The 20,400-nt window shown below is 46.2% G+C and overlaps 1 protein-coding gene across 6 annotated transcripts in view; it reads right to left on the bottom strand.

The window, feature by feature from the left end:
* RNF157 (ring finger protein 157) overlaps window positions 1-6,847 on the bottom strand; it is a 1,722,220-nt gene extending 1,715,373 nt beyond the window's left edge. For all 6 annotated transcript variants that reach the window (XR_011305109.1, XM_069654703.1, XM_069654704.1 and 3 more), the window contains exon 1: window positions 6,704-6,847. The gene's annotated coding sequence lies outside the window, so the exon portion shown is untranslated. The remainder of the gene's footprint in view (window positions 1-6,703) is intronic.
* Between the last annotated feature and the right edge of the window lie 13,553 nt (window positions 6,848-20,400).

Below are 20,400 nucleotides of genomic sequence, written 5' to 3'. Positions count from 1 at the left end.
AATATGATGGCAACATTGAACATGTCATAGCTTTTGCCTCCCGGCCTCTGAGGGGGGCGGAGAGCAATTATTCTGTGGTGGAGAGAGAGGCCCTAGCTGTATCATGGGCTGTTGCTCATTTTAATTTTTTTTTATGGGGTCAGTCGTTTGTGGTTAAGACTGATCACAAGCCGTTAGTGCAGTTACTGGGGAGTGCGGAATGGGCCAAAGGCTCACCTAGAATTTCCCGCTGGATGGTTGACCTGTTGGCATATGACTTTAGAGTGGTATATATACCTGGGGGTGAAAATGTGATTGCTGATTGTCTGTCCAGACTTCCTGCACAGAACGAGAGTGTCAAGGATGTGAGTGCTGAAAGTGTGGTAGGTATTTGTGCATTAGTACACAATGCCATAAGCAAAGAGGAGTGGCAGTCAGCTGATGTCATTGATGAGGTCTTGGGGCAAGTAAAAGAGTGGACAAAAAGTGGTTGGCCCAGAAAAGATCTTATTGAAAAGAAATATGATGTTTATTACTGTATTAAAGAGGAGTTGAACATGTCGGAAGATGGGTCTCAACTGAGGAAAGGAATGAAAATAGTACCCCCATATGAGATCAGGTCCAAATTAGTGGACATAACCCACCAAGGTCATCTAGGTATGGGAGGTACCAAAAGGCATATCAGAGAATTCTTTTGGTGGCCAGGTATTGATGGTCAGGTTGAGAAATGTGTGAGGAACTGCAAGGAATGTGACAGAAGTGACAAAAGTAAGACCATTAAAGAAGTTCCATTAAGGCCAGTAAGTGTTCCAAGTGAGCCGTGGAAGAAATTAGCAGTTGATTTAATGGGACCCATACAGGAACTGGGAGAGGGTGTTAAATACCTCATTGTTCTGGTGGACTATCATTCAAAATGGGTTGAGTGGAAAGCCATTAGGGAAGCAACAACTTCACAAATGATTGATTTCTTTGAGGAAGTCTTTTATAGGGAAGGATTTCCTTCGGAACTTGTTTCTGATAATGGGGTGCAATTCTGTTCGGATAGGATGGTAGAGTTTCTCAAGAAGTTTGGTATTAAGCACTACAGGACAGCACTATACCAGCCCAGAGTGAATGGTCTCGTTGAGAGAGCAAATAGATTTCTTAAAGGAGGGTTGCAACTAGCGATGGCTTCAGGTTTGAAGTGGCAGACAGCTCTCAGGGAGATGGTCTGGAACTATTGTGTAACTCCTCACTCGGTTACTGGTATTTCACCTTTCATGTCCCTCAAAGGGAGACAACCAGGTACAAAATTGTGTCCGGGTTGGTTGGATTTAGCGAAGAGTCTACATGTTAACAGGGAAAGGATCATGGATCTCATTAGGGAAACACAAGATGAATACAAAGAGAGGTTTGACACAAAAAGGGGTGCCAAGGAGGTGCAATGGTCAGTAGGGGACTGGGTTTATGTTAAGAATCCCAGAGCTTCTCCTAAATGTATTGTGAGCAAGTTTATTGGCCCAAAGAAAATTGCTGTGATAAGAGGTAACGTTATCATGAAAGGTGGAGAATGTTGGTCAATGGCCAAATTGGTTAAATGCAATATGGTGGATAGTGGAGCTGGTGAGGGAACCAGAGAGGAACGAACCGTATGGGAAAATGGAGGGGAAAAACAAATGTATGAACCTAATTTGAGTACAGCCGCCAGCAACAACAGCAGTTTGAATGCCAATGTCAGGAACAAACCGGTCAGGTTAAATGATTATTACCTGGGTTAAACTTGCCACAAAATGAAGGGAGGAGATGTGTTAGGATGAATCTTCTTAGTGTTTAAATTGTGCGTGGAAATCAGCTCTTGTGGATCACCCTCTCTACTAAAGATCTCTTCCAAAAATTACCATCCTATCCGAACAGAATTGCACCCCAGCCGATTTCTTTCAGTTTTTTTAAAATTTTTGTAGGGTTTCTGACAAGTGTCTCTTCGTCATACTCTGTAGTAGCCAACAGAGCCTGGTTTATTTTTGTCCAACGGTTTAGCATGTTGCTTTGGCCGTTTTCACATTCTTTCTTGATTAGATTGTAAATTGATGGATCAGGCGAAATTCTGGTTTTGCGATAAAGCATGAGCATGCTGGATTTCACTGTTCCCTCGAGTGATAGCAGGCTAAGTTCCTTCCTTATGACGGTCACCGAGGTGGAATTAGGGAGACCCAGTGTCCCTCTGAAAAACATCGCTTCCAGTCTCGGCCACACAACAGTGGGTAAATTCGGAAGGCGTTGGCGCCGTAGGTCAAGGTGGGAATAACCTTTTTCTTGTAGAAGTCTACAACAGGAATTAGGGAGAAGCGACCAAATTTTCTGTTGATTGCTTTGGCTTGTGCAATTTGAGGTGGGCTTGCATTGCCAGTTCTTTTCTTGAGCCGTCGAGTGTCACTCCAAGGTATCTAAAGTCGGAGACTTTTTCGACCCGCTGCTTTTCCAAGAACAGAGCGGTTTTTTCCACCTTCTTTGGTTTTGTAGACAGGATCATAAATTTTGTCTTTTTTTCGTTTATCTCCAATTTGTTGTCAGCCATGTATTCCGAGAGTTTCTTTAGTTGACGCTGCAGGCCCACGAGAGTGTGGTCTAGGAGGACCAGGTCGTCTGCGTATAGGATTCTATTCACATGGGTGTCGCCCAACTTTGGTGGGAAGCAGCAGACTTCTTCGAACGTTGTTTGCAGGTCCCCCAGGAAGGAGATAAATAGGGCCGGGGCCAGAGGGCACCCCTGTTTCACCCCTCTGGCGGTTGGAATCACTGGGGACAGGAGGCGTGTTGGTTTAATCTTACTCGCATGGTGCTGCCGGTGTACTATGCTTTGATCGGCTCCAGGATCGGGTGGGGCAGCCCCAAGTTTCGAGTTTCTGCCAGAGCCGCGGGCACTCCACTTTGTCGAACGCCTGGGTGAGGTCGATGAAGATTAGGTAAAGTCGCGGTCCACCCTCCAACACTTTCCCTTTGAACGCGCTGAGCATCAGTATGTTGGCTGCTGTGCCCAGTCCTTTTTTGAAGCCTGTTTGTAGGTAGTCGTGACAGCCAGCCGTTTTGGCCCAGTTGTTGAATTCTCTCAGAACGAGAGAACCAAACACTTTACCAATACAATCCAGAAGGGCGATCGGCCTATAGTTTTTTGGATCTTCTTTATCTCCCTTCTTGTAAATTGGAACGACTGTGGCCGTTTTCCATGATGGAGGAATAGTTGTAGTTGGGCACATCTTTGAAAGATTTTACTGAGAAGAGGGGCCCATTCTTCCTCGAAGGACTTCAGGTCAACGTTCGAGATGCCGTCCGGGCCTGGGGCTCGGGAGTTTTTAAGTCTCTTAATTTGTGTTGTGATGTCCTCGATGTCATCCACTCTGATCCATGGTAATGATGGCTCTGCCAGCTTCTCTGTTTGCTCTTCTTCAGACTTCTGAAACAATGCACTGAAGAATTTGACCCAGGTGGCTTCGCCGATGTTTGAAATAAAAGCAGTTTTTCCGTCGGAGTGTGTCGAATTCAGGAGGCTCCAGAACTCTCTTCTGTTGTTGGATACTATTGTTTTCAGAATTGCTTCCGAGTCCTGTTGATAAGGGTCAAGCGATAGTTTTTGAGCCAGTTTTTGTACTGTCGGCACCCCTCTGCTGCCTCAGTTATTGCTGCCGCAGTTCCTCTCACTTTAGCTTGTCGTTTTAGCCTTCTCATCTCCTTGCGTTTTAGCACCACGATGTTGTCAAATCTGTGGTGCGAGCAGTTGTGATTGGCTCTGTTGGTGGCCTTGACTTTGTATGTGACCAATAAAAGTAAGTAATCGATCTGCTCGTTTGTCCCCCATTCTGCTTGTGCCTGGTATTTGTGTCCTAGTTCTTTTATTGCTTTAGCCGATATTTTCACTCTTGTTCGTTGGTTATTCGTGGAGAGCTGTGGCAACGCGTAATCTCTTTCCACCTGTGTTGTTGACCAAACTGTCACCAGCAAGTTGTGGTCACTAGCCGGCGCATTGATCACGTCAAAAGAACTTAAAACTGCCAACAACGGTGTGGACACAAATATGTGGTCTATTGTGGCGTTCGCTTCTCGCCTTGCCCAAGTCGGCAGCCGTTTTGGGTCTGGAAAGGCTGCGTCCAGGTTATGGAGTTCACGAGAGTTCATCAAATTCGACCACTGGGCTCCTCTCTTCGCACCCGGGCTGTTCTTGTTTGTCTGAGGACTGGCATGTGGCGTTGATGTCTCCACAAATCAAGAGGTTAGGAGTTAACTGGGCCGACAGTGCATCCTCGATCGCTCTTTCCATTTGTTCCAGAAAGGATATGTCACTGATTCCAGCTGGATTCCAATACGTATTTATAATGATCAATGGCTCCCGTAGTTGGTTGGCTGGGTGTTCTTCACGATCAGTCTGAACTGCTTTGGTCATCAGGATGGAGGGACTGATAAATAGCATGGAGTCGAGTGAAAAGCCACAGCCTTGACAACATGCTGTCAATATTCCAGAGGATGGACGTCCCGTTTGTCCTTTTGTGGCCGGTGAGAGGATGATTTCACATCCCTCCAATGTCGGGACCTCTGTGAGCCAGGTTTCCTGTAGACATAGAAAATCATAATCTCTTAGTTCAATGGCTCCTGGTCGCGTTAGATGCGAGTGTCCCCTGGTGTTCCATGAGCCTAGTCGGATGCAGGATCTCTCAGCTTTCTTGACGGTCGTGAAGGCTGAACCGGACTCATGGTGCTTGGATTGCTATTTCCTTGGTGCACCAGTCGGTGCTTTGGATAACCACGACTCAGGACCCAGGACTAGGTTGAGTTTTGAGTTGCGCCTCAGCGAAGGTTGTATTTGGTCTGCCAAGATCGTTTTTGTAATCGTGAGGTCCATTTTTCTGTTATTTTGTTCTCGCCTCGCTGGTCCTTGTAGGCCTTCTCCTTAGTAGTAGTTTGTAACTCGTGTCTATGATTTGATTTTTCCCCTCTTGTCTCGTGCCGATGTTTTTTTGTGTGCTGACGATGTTTTGACGAGGGGCTTCTCATTTCCAGAGCAGCTGAATGATCGCGTTTTGGGCTTGGTCGGTTGAACCGTGTTTATCTAGTTGATTCTATGATGTTGTATCCAAGTTTCAGCAAAGCTTTCGTTTCGGCTATCAGGAAATGAAACACAGATTTAGAAGCCACGTAGAGGTGTGAGATGGATTTGTGCTGGCTCTGGCTGGGGTCCACTATCAGCAGGTCTTTGATAAGTATTTTAGAATGTTAATAAATAAAAATGACATCAAATATATATTTAAACAATGGATTATACATAATCAGCAAAAGGTTATTAAAGCAGCTTCTCCTGGTAGCTGTTCCCCTGAATTCGCTCCTGCCTACAGAGCGGATTCCCGACACCCATGAGTTTTAGCTCCAGCTCATCGAACCCTGCACTAATCTAACAATATCCAGTAGTGGGTATTGTTAGATTAGTGGATAGATATCTACCCATCTATCCAAACTAGCCAGTCAGATTCATCCACCCATTCGATCAGATCCATCCACATTCACCTCAACCATCTACATTCACCCACTCATCAAGCTATATGGCAACCAGAACAACCATATTCATATGCACATTCATTCCCCTAGCCAAACAAACTCCACCATTTAGCTAACCACCAAAACATCCATGGTAAACCACTCGCACTTTTTTTTTTAAAAAAGCCAAACATACCGGCTTAACCAAAGCTTAATATAAAACTGTAAACAAGTATGGTGTGTACTGTGCGTACTGAAGAAAGGAAACTGTCGCACACAGAGCCACCGTTGATAAACTTCCACTTCGCACCCAATGAAAGCTTAGCAACAATCAAAATGAGACAGTAGGTTTCAGTTTATAAACAAAATACAAGTTTCCTTTGAAAGAATAACGTTTGAATGATGAATTGTAGTGTATATGTTGCTGGTTCGTATAACAGTTTTGTATAAGACTATGTGTACGTACATTTTTTTCTTTTAAACGTGATCAGATATTTAATACAGAAATGCATGGGCCGTGCATTTGCAATAACATATGTCCAGAATTGTCCTAGGCATCCAGGAAAACAACCATGTAAATAAAGTACGCGTACATGCCAGTAAAAGTATTTAAGCAGTTGCGACTGTACCAAAAACGGCTATTTGTCAATGGTTTGGTAAGGTGTATAGTTTTGCATTTCAATGCAGAGCAAGCACATCATTTTTTTCGAAATGCGCTGAAGCAGACCAATGTTTGGAATTGTCAAAATGTTAAATTCAAATGAAACTTGAAGGTGACATGGGGGTCACACGTCAAAGAAGTGTCGTTTTGCATCTATGCAGGTTTCTACCAGGAGAACGGCATTGCTGAATATTGTTATATTTCACTGTAAATTGCAGGGGGCTGCACATCACTGCTAACAAAAGTATCCAGCAGTGAGTCTTCAGGAGCATCAATGCAATTTGGCACCTCCAGTCTTGAGTCACTTAAAATACAGCAATTAAAATACTAGATTGAAATTCCATGTGCACCCCCACCCCGTCCTACAGCATCCTTACTTGTAAAATAGAACAATAATTAAAGAGCTAACAAGCCACTCTTCTGTCAGCTTTTCAACAGAAAGTGTACATTATCACTTGAAAGAATGCCCATCCACCCCACCGCAATAACCCTCCCCTGAGGTCCATTGAAAACTGACGTAGCTAAGACACTTGGACACACGTAGTCAATTTAAAAGTAACGCACCTGAATGTATGTTTTTGATGCCCTTGCAAAGCCTTGCACAACCATAAATCAATTTGCGAATTTAAGGAGCAGTGGATGCACAGTCCCTGCCGGTCCAGGGATGCTAGCGTCTAGTTCCAATCCCATCCGAGAAGCGGACCCTGACAACGCTCTCCCTCCCCCCGCCCCCTCGCGTGAGCTTCACGTTACGCGCAGGACACGGAGTTCTAATAAAAAAAAAACTAGAGGGACGACATTCCAACAGAATCAGTGTCCGCTCTGCACGCCATGCTGGTGGATACAGCATCCACTTATTCTACGAGAGGCGTGGGGCCTGAGTCACATTTTAAAAAAAGTCATGTCAGCTGTAAACATACATTAGACGTGTTTAGCATTACTAGTAGAAACGGGTACGTTGTGTGAAATAGCAGTCGCTCTGGAAATCGATACACGTTTTGGCTTGCGATTACAGTTTTGCTGGGCGAGTGTGCCAATTCAAATCAATCGCATATTGATTGAGTGGGCTGAAATACTGTGAGGGCGCGAATTGAAAAGTACGGCTCCAGTGTAGCGACCAAGTAATCCCAAAACGCGCAATGGGTGATATCTTCAATTAATCCCTGTTTTGAACATTGCATGCTGGGACTTGTGTGCCAATATTTTTACAAGTTCCAGCATGCATTCTGTGCTACCAGAACTGACGGAAGGAACGCATGTGACCACTTGGCAGCTATGCTATCGGTTGTCTTTGAATTCAGGGATTTATAAAGGATTTGTAATGGAGTCTTTTATTCTGAAGCAACTGTATGACTCATTGGGCCATTACAAAGCAATATATGGATGACTAGTATCGGTGGGTTTATAAAAAGGAGTTAGCACTGCCGTGAATTGTTTAATTATTCAGCTATTAGCAGACAGACAAGATCGCCCAAAGTGTATGTTACATTACTCAGCATCACAAAGGCATTTAACTGTGTTAAAAGATCCCTCATATGGGAAAAATTGCTGGAGTTAGGATGTCCTGGGGCTCTATTGAGTATGTTGGTGTGAAAATGTGGATGCGCCTACAACATGCAATCGTCTCGCTCATAAATGCTCTCATAAATGAGGGATGGACGCAGGGAGGCCTGATCAAACATCTTTATTGAAAGAACACTTCTCAGGAACTGCCTGAGCTTCAACACATCTCGCCCCTCCCCTTCCCGTTGCCTTTGCCTCGTGTCCCTCTCTATGTGACACAGGAGTTGGTGACAACATCACACCCCCGATACTAAACAAAGTTCGGGATCATGGCATCTCCTCAATGAGACGATGTGGTTTTTTTCGAGTCCTTTGAGGTCTCCCACCATTTATGTTACTCGATTCCTGCGACGGCCAACGGGGCTCATCTGTGCCAGAATCCTCCATGTCTCCTTCGTAAGGTGCATCTCTTTCCCATGCATCTCTTGGTGTGCAGGGCTCAATTAGGGGTATGATCCCTGGCAGTCTTCTGAAGTGAGAGCTGTTTCTTGTCATGACACGGGTATTGCCTTCAGCCGTGATGAGGGACCCTTTTCTGTGGGTTATGGTGAGGGGTTCTTCGTTGAAGGCCGCCATGTTCTTGCGGTTTTGTGGCTGTCTTGCGATGACGATGTCTCCTGGTTCTAAAGCATTCTCTTCGGCCCTTCTTCTCTTGTCGGCCGTTTCTTTCATGTCCATTTTCCTTGACGCATCTTGCTGTCTCATTTCGGCGTCACCTTTGTATCTTTCCTCTTCCAGGCCTATGTGAGGAAGTCTGGTTCTTACATTTCTTCCGAACATGACTTCCGATGGCGATTTGCCTGTGGTACTGTGTGGGGTGTTGCGATAGTCCCTCATCAATTGACACAGTAGTTTTTCCACTGATTCTCCAGTCAGGCGAGCTACCTGCGTGGCGCGCTTAATGTTGCCCATGAAACGTTCAACTGTACCATTTGCTTGGGGCCACAACTGTTATTTTAAGGTGATGGAAACCCATATATTCTGCAAAGTTTCTGAAGTCTTGTCCCGTAAACGGTGGCCCATTGTCTGATTTTAGTACTTTTGGAATGCCATATGTGGCAAACATCCGATCCAGCGCAGGGATGGTGTGATGCGCCACCGTGGATGGTACGATTTGCACATCAGGGAATCTTGAATATTCATTGATGGCTACAAGGTTGTAGTCGCCTCCCTCCAGAGGGGCATAGTGATCTACTGCTATTTCTTCCCAGGTCCCTCTAGGTAACTCAGTCATTCTTAGTGGTTCTGGTCTAGTCTGAGGGTTAATGATCGCACAAGTGGGGCAGTTCTTCAGTAGTTCTTCCACCTTGGTGTCCAATTGAGGGAACCAGACTCTTTGCCGCAACATCCTTTTTGTAGACACTATCCCTCGGTGTCCTTCGTGTGCAAGCTCAAGGACTTTTTTTCTCAGGGTCTGGGGAATTACTAATTTGGTTCCCTTGAGTAACAAACCTTCCTCTGTTTTGGCAAGTTCCTCTTTTACAGCCAGTAGACATGTAATGTCTTGTTTGGTTTCAATTCCAACATTCTCCTTGAGTTGTTTTGCATGTTTCCATCGACCCGTCTCAAGGCATCTCATGATGATCTGTATGGTTTGGTCCGTGTTGGATTCTCTGGTGATTTGTTCCATGTCCAAACCCTGCGGGGCATTTTCTTGGACCACATACATTATGTATTGGTCCGCTATGGATGGGTCAGGGCTGCAATCTTGAGTGGGGTGACGCGAAAGGAAGTCCGGTGGATTTTGTTCTTTTCCTGGCCGATGAATGATGTCAAAGTGGTAGTCCTGCAGTTTTAGGGCCCAACGAGCAATCCTAGGGGGCATTTTGGCCTGAGTGTTGCCATAAATGAACAGTAGCGCCTGGTGGTCTGTGACTATTGTGAAAGGTTTCCCATAGAGAAAAAGATGGAAGTGCTCGCATGCCCAAACCACGGCCAATCCTTTTTCAGCTTGTGAGTACGCTTGCCCGGTTTTTGATAAGCTGCGACTTGCATAGGACACTACATGTATGGCCTGACCATCTTTGCGATCAAGTTGAGTTAAAATGGCTCTAAGTCCAACTGGGCTCGCATCCACGATTAGTTCGGTGTGCCGCTGCGGATCGAAGTATACCATGTTCTTGGCATCCGCAATGCGATTTTTGATGACTTGGAATGCTTGTTGGCACTCGTCTGACCATCTGAATTCTGCGTTGGTTTTGGTGAGAGTTCTCAGGGGTGCACTGACCGATGCAAAGTCCTTTATGTACCTGGTGCAGTAACTTGCTAGGCATAGAAATGATCGTAGATCGGTGACAGAATTTGGCGGTGTAGTGTTTGTGAGGGCACTGACCTTCTCGGGATCTGGTGTCATTCCACTTTCAGAGAAGATGTGCCCGAAGAATCTTAGTGTTGTCTTCCTAAATTCGCATTTGTTTTTGTTGAGAGTGCGGTGGGCTTCCTCCAGTGCCATGCACACCCGCATGAGTGTATCATTGTGCTGCTCTTGAGTTTGCCCAAACACTAAGATGTCATCGCTATAGTTCAGACAATTTGGCACGTGCTTTATGAGGTTATGAATTTGATAGAAACATTTCTGCTGCTGAAGAGACTCCGAAGCTGAGTCTTTTGTATCTATAGAGACCCAGATGGGTAGCAAAAGTGATGATGTACCTGGATCTTTTGTGGAGTTCTAATTGGTGGTACCCTTTGTTGAGATCCAGTTTCGAAAAGACAGTGGCTCCGTTGAGCAATCCGGGGAGATTGATGACGTTCTCTCAAAATTGCTTCGTTTGGCCTTCGCATGTCTACACAAATGCGGATGTCTGAAGAGTCTTTCTTTGGTACGGGTACTATGGGGGACACCCATGGAGTGGGGCCCTCTGCGGGTTCAATAATGTCCGCCTCTAGGAGTTTGATCAGTTCGTTTTCTACCTGCTTTTGTACGTTGATGGGGATTCCCCGGTAGTGTTGTGCTACGGGCGGGATGTTTTTATCTATGTGCAGCTCAATCTGTCTGTCCTTCAATTTTCCTAGTCCTTTAAACAATGCGGGAAAAACTTGGTCAATGTTTGCCGTGGGATCCAAATGTTTGTGCATCATGCGTCTTTACAGAACATGGATTAGTCCCATGTCCACGGCAGCTTTGTAGCTAAGAATGCATCCACTGTCAGTGGCAGCTTCTAGAACGTGCATGGGTATTTCTTTTGCGTGATCTTTGTATCTACACAATGCCATGAAGAAGCCTTTGCATGCTAGGGGTGTCTTGGAGCCGTATGGAAAAATGAGCGCTCTGGCTGGTTGTAGACGTGGTGCATTTGGTATACTGTTGTATACCTCCTCACTGACCACGTTGACCGTGGATCCGGTGTCCACCAGAAATTCGGCAGCCACTTTGTTGACTTGTATGAAGAGTGTGGGGCTGCTCTTTCGCAGTGGGGTTCCCTAGTGCATACAGGTAAGCCTTTCACCCGTGGTTCTCCTTTTCTTGGTTTCGTTTCATTCCTGGAGTCATCCTCTGAAGAGGTACTGGAGACACTGTCTGACTGACTGTTCCACCAAGCATCTGACGTATCTCCGAGGACGCCTCCTTCGCCCCGAGGATGTGGGCTTGTGATTTCTCCATTCCTGTGATGCTCTTGGTTGTCTTTGGTCTGGTGGCTCTTCCCTGTTTCTGCGGCGTGTCGAGTCATTATGGTGGTATGAGTCGCGGCTGGGGCTTGAATGCCTCAACTCTCTTTCTGGTGTCGAATGTCTGTTTCTTCTGCTGCCTCGCATTCTGCTGCGATATATGAAGCATACAGCCTTGTAGTGGTTTTCCCCACCACATGCAGAGCAAACCTGACCCATGGCGGGGCACGCGCCCTCATGTGGGTATTCATGCCCACAATGATAACAGAATGGATCAGCGTTCCCCTTTGAGGTGTGTTCAGGTTTGTATACAATCTCTTGCTTCCCATGGGTGATGGTGATGCCATCAAGACCTTCCACTTCTGCTGTCAGTGGCACCTCCGATCTGGCCAGACGTAGGATCTCTTCAAGGTTTCGTGGCTTTTGCAATAGTCGTCTCCTGAAATCACCGCTTTCGCACCCCACTATGATTTGGGAGTGAAGCGCCTCCTCATTTGAATATTTGTTGAAGTCAGTGTTTCATTTTTACTCTCAGTCTCATTACAAAAGCATCCATCGTCTCACCTTTCAACTGTTTTGTGGTGTGGAAGATGTGCCGTTCATAGTCCACATTGGAGTGCGGCGTGAAATATTCGGTGAGGGTCGTTTTGAGGTTGGTGTAGGTGTCTATATTGTCTTCAGGAAGTTCATCTAGAATGTCTCTCACATTTGACCCTATGGCGTGAGTGAGTAAGCTGTGTTTATTTCATCCTTTCATCCTCCAGGGGGCCTACTGCTTTGAGACATACTTCAAAGTCCCTTAACCATTTCTTCCATCTGGGCCCCAAGGTGCTGGTGTCACTCAGATCAAAATTGGGGGGCAGCTGTGATATAAGGCTGTCCGTCATGCTTGTGCGCTCTACTCGGGCGTGTGTTAGCTGTACGGTTAGTGATTCCTCCGATGAGTCATCAGGCATGACAAATGTTTCGCCGGCATGCACTTACGATTTGTCACGGTAGGAGAGTGCGGAGCCGCTTTGTTCCACCCTCTGGCTGCTGCCTGCGCAGGAACTTGCGATGTGTTGATATTAAAGAGGAGTGGGGAGCTGATGCGCTCCACCCACTTGGGCCGTTGCTGTTTTGGCGGGAAGACTGTGAGGAGCCGGTGCGCTCCACCCACTTGTGCTGTTATTAATTTGGCGGGAAACTGCGGGGAGCCAAACGCTCTTCACCAACACGTTTCCGTCGTTGGCAGGAGTATGGGCGTGACGGCCTACCTCCACGTGAGGATCCGATGCAATGTGGGGAGCCGATGCGCTCCACCCACCCCTGCCTCTCCAGGGCCAACGCCGTTGACGGGATGATCCGTCCGGAATGCAGGGAGCCACCACGCCCCACCTGCAGGGAGTTTGTTGCCGTTGGCGGGTACTCGCAGTACCCCGCCCGGAATCCTGACGAAGATTGTGCCTGGCGGGGAGCCTTCTCACGCCCACCCGCCTTACCTTTACCGTTGCGCCTTGGCAGGGCCGCAGCCTGCCGCTCGTCCGACACTTGAGTTGAGCGCGAAAACGCCGGAATGGTAATCGTCGTGGCGTAGATTCTTCAGCCTCGTTGTCAGTGTGAAGATGTGGATGCGCCTACAACATGCAATTGTCTCGCTCATAAGTGCTCTCTCATAAATGAGGACGTAGGGAGGCCTGATCAAACACGTCTTTATTGAAAGAACACTTCTCAGGAACTGCCTGAGCTTCAACACATCTCACCCCTCCCCTTTCCGTTGCCCTGTGTCCCTCTCCACGTGACACGGGAGTTGGTGACGACATCACACCTGGCAGCCCTATACATAGACACAAGGATGGAAGTTAGACTGGACCCCCGGTGCAGGTACAAAGACTGGATAAAGTCTTGGCGGTAGGGCTCTGTGTTTGCCCCTTTCGTTTTCAGTATATAACTTGAAAGGGGCCTTACAAGGTGTACAATTAGGGTCTGTTCCTATACATTAATTGTTGCACGCGAATGATATTGTTTTATTCGATTACACACCTATGGGGCTTGGGCGGACGTTGACTTACAGTGAATGACTATTTTAGAAATTTGGATCTGTAGTTGAATATTGATAAATCTAAAATGTTAATCATATATTGTCTGAGAAACAGATACCCAAAGATCAATTTTTAAATGGTTGTTTAGGACAACATTTGGAGGTAGTCAAAACCTTCAGATATTTGAGTGTTTCAATATGCGCTAATAGTGAGAGGTTTTAAATACAGTGTCAACAGCCAGTCATGTTCGCTGCAATCCAAATGCGTCAATTGGACAGTACATTGATGTTTTTCTCTGATCCCGGTAAATACTACCTTCAAAATAATTCCAAAGTTAATTTATGGAGCAGAAACAGTTTTGGTTGGTGGGGATTGGGCCACATTGGAGGGTCAGCCATAGCTCTCAATTTACCCGCTTTTGGCTGGTGTCACCCGCCCTGAAAGCAGCTCCATCACCCGCGAAGTCCCTCATATGCCCATTCTCTCCTATGGGCTCTCACCCGCCAAAAAGAAAATTGAGTGTTTTCACCTGCCTTGATGACAAAAAAGGTTGAGATCTATGGTCAGCTGGGGAAAAAAGTTTTGGCTCTTCCCCAGGGGATTCCATTGCCAGCTAATAGTCACAAATTAGGACTTCTCTATCTACAGGCCTGAATAGACTATATATAGATGTACATTGTTTGTTAAATTTAAAGTGGAGATGTTATCTCAGCACAGCACAATATTGACTGCATGAAAGAATCAGTATTTATCGATTTTAAGTGCCATCGATTCATCAGAAGAGGAACTGACTTTAAAACTGCTGAAAATGAAGAGAAAGTCATTTCAATGCGATTGGATTGTTACTAGGGAGTTGCTTTAAAATTGTAAGATCTTTGATCATTTTAAATATGATATTAAAGCCTATACCTCAATTCCAAGCTACTTGACAAAGCATGGCTCCAGTCACAAATGACATAAAAGATGCTTGGTTGAACATTCCAAAACATTAAGACCAGCCCTACAGATAAGGGGTGCATCAGCCAATTTTACTCCCTAAAAATTGTAAAATAAATTCCCCCAAAATAAAAATAGGGAATAGAAATATTCCCAACAAAATCCGGAAAAATACATACAGAATCTTGCACCCCTGCTTTCACCCTCACAGTGATATGTTTGGACCAGTAGTGCACATAGTAACAGGAAGAAACTACTATTTTAACTGCCTGATTGGAAGAAGTAAACATGTATCTTTTAATGTGCATGAATAACTAGGTGCAAAGAAGTAAATTATACAAAAACATTCCCCTTTTTCAGTTAAAACATATTTTTACTCGCTTATATCTACTCTCATTGGGAATTGGACTCGCATAAAAATCATTTTACTCCCAACTTTTAAAAAAAGGGAGTAAAATACTCCCACTTCCAAATCTTATCTGGAGCACTGGTTAAGACTGTTGATTCTGTAAGTCAGCAGTGGGAAACCCTGGAACACCTTTTGACAGTGTATTATGTTATCTGATGTGCAATCCCAAATATTTGGAAAATTCTAGTTTGTGGCACCGGCTTATATGTGCACCAGACACTGCTCTTAGCATTACAGTGATGAGATTTCTTAAGTTAATTTCTGCTAAGAAGTTATGTTCTTAAATAAGTGAAATTGCTGAATAAGCATTTTAAATATGGTCATTAAATTTGTCTGATCTTGTTTTAGATTAAATTTGTAAATGAGTGTTTTATATGTTTTATATGTGTGAACAGATTAATGTAACTGAAACACACAATAAATACAATAAAAAAATTGAGTGAAACAGAAATACCAGTCGCAGAATGCAAGTAATAAGCAGGGTTGCATGACCATCTCCTGGATGACGACTAATTCCTGTTCAGTGTTGTGTCCTACCTTGGCTGCTGATGCTCTCGGTGAGAATCTTCTGAAGGTCCCAGTTCCCAATGAATAACCTTCTGATGGTGGTACCTGCCATCAGATATGCTGGATGATGTTAAGCCTCACTTTTTAGAGTGCCTGCCCAGTCTCATGTACACTTGCGGCACTGCCGCGAATAAAGGCACAGACACAGGTGCCCGCTAAGCCCCGTAGCTCTGCCATCATTTTAATTCCACCAGAAAACGTGATAGTTTGTGGTTTTAATAAAATGTTGTTAGATTTTAAAGGTTTTTTTTTAAAGAGGGTGGCTATTCTTAGCATTATGTTTGCCCCTGTCGACTTATTCATTGCGATGGGTAAAGAAGAAACTGTTCATGGACGATTTGTGTAAAACAATTGCATGACAAAGTCAATATAAAACGTATTGTCATATTCCAAAATGTGATAAGCCTCTCTAAGGGTGTCCCTAATTATAAGGGTATCCCCAATTATAAGGGTGTCCCTTAATTACACTGACACCAGAGTAAATTATACCCCTCTAAGGAAGTAAGGCCAAGAGTCTATCTTGCAAGGATAACAACTTTATTCTTTACCGAAATGAGAATGGGAGCAAAGAACTCTGCTGCCTGAACAGTCTTCTATCCCTCTTCCGTTCCTTTCTCCTCTCAAACTGGTGACAGGCAGGGGTTTATATACTGCTGCTTGCAGCAGCTGTGTCACTGGATAAGGGCATGGCTCCATCCCAAACTGTCCTGCTTCCATACAAGGGATACTGCAAAGTCTTCCTTTCTTCATTGTCAGCAATTTCTGTGAGGACATGCTACTTTAAATATTGCTACCTTACATAGAAACACACTGCAGCCCTACAGACTTTTACAAACCTTGAGGCCTAAACAATTCTCCAACTAAATTTAATTCATTCAAGCCATACTCCACTCATCCTACTCATGTTTGTATGTGGTCCTATTTCTTTTAAACCCCGTTTTCATAATTCTGCATGTTGTGCATTGAGCATGTAAAATCCCATTTTAGCATGACAGACAGCTGGTCACTTTGTGTGCTCGTGCTAGCACAAACACCACGGCAATGCCTGTAGTCTATTTTTACCACAGGCTGCATTCTTTCTGGGAAGGGAGGGGGCGGTTTTGACTCATACCGTGCTAAGATTTTAGAACTGCATAGTATTTGATATTTACAAATGTATTCAGCTAATATTTATTTGCACCTCATATTTAAATAATAACTGCCTTCTTTGTGTGCCTGACCATGCCTGCCTACGGCTGCATTGGGGTAGGCACTTGTTCCATTCACACTGCAGTCCCTTTCATGCTTATCATACTGCAACTTTCATCCGTTGCTCCTGAGGGTTCCCTGCTGTGCTAACCACTGAAGCTGCCCATTCCCGCCTAGCCCCAGGGCCCCCTCCCTGCTTGCCTGCATTGCTCTGTTCAGACCTGTCCCTGCCTGTACGTGTCAAGCCGCAACTCTTGATCCCTGTTATTTGAGGGCTCCCTCCCACCGTGAAGCTGCCCATTCCCACCCAGCCCCAGGGTTCCCTCCCTGCTTGCCTGCCTTGTACTGCTGATACCTGTCCCTGCCTGTGCTTGCCAAGCCGCAACTCTTAATCTCTGTTCCTCAAGAGTCCCCTACTGCACCAACCATTGATCACTCCCACTTCATGCCTGGCTGTGACCGGTGTCCTTACTGATCAATCCCACTTCCTGCCTGGCGATGACCGGTGTCCTTAGCTGCAACATCTCTCCATGTGCGTTCCTCCTGTAACTCGTAGCCATTCCTGTACTCTAGTCCTGCGACATCACCTTAGACCTACGGCCTGATAGTGTGGCACCTGTGCCCTCTCCACTCCTGATCTTCCATTGCTATCTGCCCACCATCACGGGTCTGCCCGCAGCAACCTGACCCCACCACAACAACTCACTCCTACCGCCTTGACCCAGCTGTGCTCCCCTAACAGCTTATGGTCGCTCTGCTGCCAAGACTACTTATCCTTCCCTGATCCACCTATACCTACTGGACCATCTGCTGACACCCTGATACCGAGACCACTCACACTTCCTCTTGTGAACTGGAGTTCCTTCCCTCCTGCGACGACCACCTTGTTCCAGCTGTACTCACCTAACAGCTTATGGGCACTTTGCCTACAAGGCTACCGCTAAGAATACCTGCCTGCTATCATTTCCCCTCTTGTCATGCGCTTTGTCTGTCCCCCCTCCTCGTTCATCTTCCTCTCCCCTCCCCCTTTCCTCCTCCTCCCTCCTCTCCCTCTCATGTATGCCCCCATGACATACCCCCTTCCCCGTTCCCCCCCTCACACCCTCCCTCTTCATCCTAACCTTATCTAGCCTCCCACTCTCAAACCCTCCAGCTTCATAAACATTGCACTCTGGAATGCCAGATCTATATGCAATAAGACAGCTGCGACACTTGACCTGTTCTTTTGTCTCAACCTCCATTTCCTTTGTATCACGGAAACCTGGATCCACCTAAAAAATTCCACTGTCTCTGCTTCTCTCACCACCCCTTCTTCCTCCTTCTCTGTCTCTCGCCCCTCAGACCGTGGCGGCGGCATTGGTATCATCTACCATCCTAAATTTCTCTCATCTACCCCTACCCTATCTCTCCATACCTTCTCCTTCAAATATGGTTTCAAACCCTTCACCTACCCTCATGCTATCTCTTTTAATTTAATTTTTTTACTTTTATTTATTTAGCTTGGCAACACAACATAGGCGAGCAACACACAAGGCAAGTACAGTGTAATTACAGTTGAAATAATACAGGCGTACAGCAACTGCTTCAATGTGGACGTGTTCTTCAGGCACACATGCAGAGTAGGTATGAGGTAGGGGGAACTGTGATTCAGGATGGGGAACTGAGGTGAGTAGGGGTAACAGCTGGGGAAGATGCATCCAATGCTGCATTTAAATCGGACATATAGGATCAGAATTTAAGCCAGACATCTCTGGGTCTTGAATGAGTGAATTGTAGAGAAGACCAGGTTTCCTCAGTGTCTGAGGCCCAAGTGATTGCCTTGAGCCACTGTGCGTGAGTGGAGGGTGTGGGGCGTAGCCAACAAAGTAGAATGGATTGCACTGCGAGAAGCATGCAAAGGCCAACCAGTTTTTTGGAATCCCGGGGGAGTTCGGGGAAGTCGTGGAAGAGGCACTTTATTGGGGAAGGGTCGATAGGATGTCCAAGGACAGCGGATATGGTTGAGCACACCATACCCCAGAATTGGGTAAGGCGGGGCAGGACCAAATCATGTGAATATAGTCGGCAGTATCCTGGCCACATCGGGGGCATCTTGGGGAGTGATCATTAAGCATACGATGCAATCTGCTCGGGGCATAATGAAACCTATGTAGTACCTTAAGTTGAATCAATTTGAAGCGGGAGTTAAAGGATACCCTGTGTATACGAGCGCACATGTGAGCCCAGCGTTCGTCAGTCACCTCCACCCCGAGGTAGTCTTCCCATGCTCGCCTCAGTTTAGTGAATTCCGGGGTAGATCTGGATTGCGCCATGATGTACAGTCTAGATATTTTACCTCTAGTGGGTGTAGGGTAAGTCAGTTCTTCAATAGCGGGATCGTCTGGCGGTATCGCTGGGAATATGGGGTATTTGTTTGAGGGTTTTACAAAGGGATGAGTACTGGAGCCATGCACACGGGCCTCGTCTCAGGGACAATGGGAGGTCCGGCCATTCAATAAAGCTGCCCTGCTCGAAGACGTCCCAAATCAGCTCATATCCTGCCTCAGCCCAACGGCGCACCATTGGCGGCGGTACTCGTGGGACCCCCGGGAGAAAGTTCCAGAGCGGCAGGTTGCCATGGAACGGGTGGGCAGTGTCAAACAGTTTCCACGTTTTCGTTAATGCCAGGGACGTGCAAGCCACTGGGTCCAGTGAATCCAGTGCTGAGGGGATGGGTTGTATCACCAGGGAGCAGATATCCTGGTCACTGACAGTTAGTTTTTCGAGTCTGACATGTGGAGGTCGTGTTAAACCAGTATGATGTGTATTGAATATGAGAAACCAGCCAGTATTTAAGAAAATCAGGGGCCCCAAAACCACCACTAGCCATAGGGGTAGACAAGGTTCCAAGTTTAAGTTGGACCGCACCCGAGTGCCACAAGAAGGAGTTGACAGTGCGAGTCAGTGTTCGAAAGAACCCCTCGCCTGGCCATAGGGGGATGTTGGTGAACCTGTAGAGTAGTTGGGGCAATACTATCATCTTCAATATCCCTATTCTGCCTGCAAGGGAGATCGGTAACTTGCTCCAGGCTAGAGTCCTGGTCGCCAGGTGCGTAAGGTAATTTTGATAGTTCTCCTCGAAGGTCGACTCAAACTGTCGTGTTATTTTTATCCCCAGGTAGGTGATTTTTGACTGAGCCCACACGAACCCCAGGGTATCAGGAGGAGGGAGGGTGCAATTCATGAGTGGGAAGAGAGTGGATTTTGAGCAGTTTACCTTGAGGCCGGAGATGTGACCGAAGCGGACGACGTCCTCCAATATCGGTGATAAATTAATGGAGGGAGAGCGAATGAAAAGAAGTGCATCATCGGCGTACAAGGACACTATATCAGCCTGACCCGCAGTTCACAGCCCTCTATGTGCGTGGGACTGGTGTAGGATATCGGCAAAAGGCTCTATTGCTATGGCGAAGATCAGGGGAGAGAATGGACAACCCTGCCTCGTCCCCCTAGCGATATTAAAGAGGGGGGAGCATCGGTCTTCAGTGCGAACCCTGGCCACTGGATCTGAGTAAAGTAGTCTAACCCAGGAGAGAAAGGTGGGTCCAAATTTGCATTTTTCGAGGACCCGCCAGAGGTATTTCCACGAAACCGAATCAAACGCTTTTTGCATGTCGAGTGTGCATTGGGGCTTATTCTGCTAATTATGTTAAAGAGGCACCTCAGGTTCAAGGAGGTGGAGCGTCCTGGGATGAAGCCCACTTAATCTGGGTGGATAACGGATGGCATACAGGGGGCAAGTCTTATCGCTAACAATTTGGCATATATTTTGATATCACAATTTATGAGCGACAGTGAGCGGTACGGGCCGCATTGTGTGGGGGATTTACCAGGGTTAAGTAATACAGTTAACGTGGCTTCTCAGAGTGATGGGGGAAATTTGCCTGTCTCCACTGATTCCTCCCAGAGAGCTATTAGGTGAGGGAGTA

Source organism: Ambystoma mexicanum, chromosome 3q (genome assembly GCF_040938575.1).
Source record: "Ambystoma mexicanum isolate Mex_15411 chromosome 3q, UKY_AmexF1_1, whole genome shotgun sequence".
NCBI classification, from domain to species: Eukaryota; Metazoa; Chordata; class Amphibia; order Caudata; family Ambystomatidae; genus Ambystoma; species Ambystoma mexicanum.
Note: the sequence above shows the minus strand (reverse complement) of the source record. Positions and strands in the feature narration are given on the sequence as shown.